The following is a 3,237-nucleotide window of genomic DNA, read 5'->3' on the forward strand; positions in this document are numbered from 1 at the left end:
TTTCTCCAATTATATATTTAACCCCCCCCCCCACAAAAAAAAAACTGTTATACAAATTAAATAAAATTCTTAATATGTAATTCAGAGTTAATCGCAATATAATACATGCTTGTTTAAAAGAACTAGACACGATTCACGTGACGGTAATGTGTACACATAGACCAGAGCAGACGGTGAATTCCTCAGTAAGACAAATTTTCTCTGCTTACTGCTGATATCAGTAGATTAGCAAAATCGTCATTCTAATAGTAATGGTTGACATTAGTTAAGAAAAATCCTCTTTTTCATTTTGTCTATTAAAGTAAAATGACGCTTAGGACATAATTATTTTATGACATGTGTTGAATAAATTATCTTGTTTTTTGTTGTAATTATCAAGTCATTTAAATTTTTTTAGCTGGCTCTTTTTGGCGTATTTACTTTTTTTTTCTCCATTCTCCACTCCTCACAAACCTCTACCATGACTCCCTTTTCTGTTGCCTACAGTTCCCATTCTCATCCAAGGACAAAACTATCTTACACGTTTGCTTACATTACTTTGCATAATTCACTTAAATTTTGTTTTTGTTATTTGATAAAATGTGACATTAGAATAAAGTTTACAAGGAAACAAAGGAAAGTGACTTGACATGATACGAATAATGGTGTTCTCAGTTGAAGAAGATGACCAACAAATGAGTAATGAAAGGATCTTGAAACTTACGTAAGAAGAATTGGAGCGAAAAAGAACCATGAAGAAAAATAACGCATGACCACCTATCTTGAAATCGTGATTGAAAGGCAGACAAACTTCTAGGCACCCGTGTATTCATTCTGTGAACTTACACTGCTCCAGTTCATATTGTATTTGACATAAATAATCAATTCAGTTGTATTTAATGTGATATACATTAGACTACCTTACTTTTTTTGAATAGTTTATACACTGGATTTCTGCAAAAGAACATAGGCCTAATGTACGCAAGTTATTCCTATTTGAGATCACTTACTGCATGAAGGCTGGACTCCAATTTTCGAAATATAATTAGGTGAAAACATGCAGCTTAGCAGTATGAGAGGAATTTTGTAAGTATTTCTTTGCAGGAGGTGGCATGCGAGGGTTCTAGAAGACAGAAGACCAAAACAATACATCATCCAACAGCATTTCCTGTAACCATCAGTTTTTTCTTCAGTTTTACAGACATTGAATGTATTAGTAATACATGAGTTTAAAAAGAAACAACCCATTCGTTTAAAAAACAAAACAACTGTACTGCGGTTGATTATAACCACAATTGAATGTGCAGACACCCACCCTGTCTTCTTATGCCATGTGTTGAACTTTTCATAAATTTTATCTTTTAAAATAGAAATTAAAATTGTTTGAACATGCATCAATGTCATGTTATATGTTGAAATTTAAAATACCGTCTTGAAATAATACAGAAATAGTGATTTCTTTTAAAAATATTGATTTTGTTTGAATACATGTTGAAATAATAATAATTATTAGAGTGCTTCAGCAGCTGTTTCAAGTGCCTTTTCGTCATCTCTTATAGAATAGTTTGCCTGGTTGGTCATGGGGAATCAAACGAATAATAGACTTTGGAAAGACTAAAATACGTTTATTCTTCTCCATATCTCCTTATCTACATCATCATAGAATCAAGTCAGTATTTTACATCTGAGAAACATACGACTATGCAAAGATGCACAGACACACACTCACAAACGCACTTAATGGTGGTTGCATATTCGAGTTGCTACATGTGAAAGTTGATTTATGTATCTGTGTACACATCTAACGTCCCTCCCTGTGTATCTGGCACCGTATGCATGTAATGGAGGAAGTACAGTGTGATTATTAACGTCAAGGAATATAATAATGACAAAAGTCAACAAAAACCGGTAATAATAGACGGGCAGTGAAAACAAGAGTACTGAGACATGAGATGATACAAGGATAAAGTATTATGTCAATAGAGAGGGAGAAATAGTGTAGGATTTAAGATGCTACATGATCTAGGACTGAAAGGCAGTGTTTTGTTTCCCAGCATGGGAAACTCGTCTTTTTAAAATGGATACATTAAAATGCCTGAGATGTAACTACTCACATTTAAACTAAAAGTTATTCGCTTACGAATCTTTCTCTATACTTTTTTTTTATTTCATCTTTCATCGGTAAATGAATGAAATGGATGTTGTTAAATAATAATTTACTAAATACCTTCTAAAAATTAAGGGCACACCTGTCTGAGTACGTATATAACTTGCAGCATTAATCGTTAAATTACATTACAATGGGTTTCATCAAATTCAAATTATTTAGAAGGCAATGATATGTTCTCTTTATTTTCTTTTTTCATTTGAGGTGACCCTTGAATGTGCTTGAAGATCGTGATTTTCTCAGAGATGTGAAAATTTTGTTTTGAAAATCCCTTATATAACTTGTGCCAAATGCAAGGACTTATAATGCAATCGTATATGAATGTATTGTTTCTAGTTCTTTCATTCCTATATACTTACATTAGTGCTTTGATTTGTGTTACGCGCTTTCCAAATCTAAATACCATTAGTCTGGTAAGAAACGTCCTGTAATTTAAATCCACGAGACACTTCACACGCTGATTACACCACTTTTGCAAAATTGCTTGATTTTTTTTTTCTGTTTCTCTAAACTGCAGAAAACAGGCTAGATTTATTTTCTAAGATACAAGGGAATTTGTCGAAGTTGCCGAAAGTGACCCTGTATCGATATATTCCAACTTCACTGTATATTTTATAGTAAATTGTTCATATCTAATATAAGTGTAAGAGAGACAAGAATGTGCAGTCTAAATCTGATATCCTTCACTGAAGCTGCAAGATGAAGAGCTCATCAAATGATATTCATTTGAAGTGAAATATAAGAACCAGATCCCATTACAAAAATCGTGTTCGCTTGTGAAGCAGGAAACTAAATGACTAATCACGCTACGCGGATGAATCTTGTGAATTTCACCATGCGAGTAGGCTCTGACACGTACCTTCCCGTGACTTCATATAAAGAAGACATTTTGAATGCATGAAACCGAACTAGATTTGATACGAGTTTCGTGGTAAGGAGGTAGAGAAGTTTATGTCTGAAGATTGGCGAATCTTACAACTTTTCACCGTTTCGACTTCTATCCATTTTTGAAGAGAAATTAACTCCAGAGTAGGTGTGAGGATATCAATAAACAAATGTTATTAACCAAACTTTCGGGTTTTTTTTTTTTT

This window comes from Diadema antillarum, unplaced genomic scaffold (genome assembly GCF_040938485.1).
Source record: "Diadema antillarum isolate AM-2024a unplaced genomic scaffold, OU_Dant_1.0 seq00000475_RagTag, whole genome shotgun sequence".
Lineage (NCBI taxonomy): Eukaryota > Metazoa > Echinodermata > Echinoidea > Diadematoida > Diadematidae > Diadema > Diadema antillarum.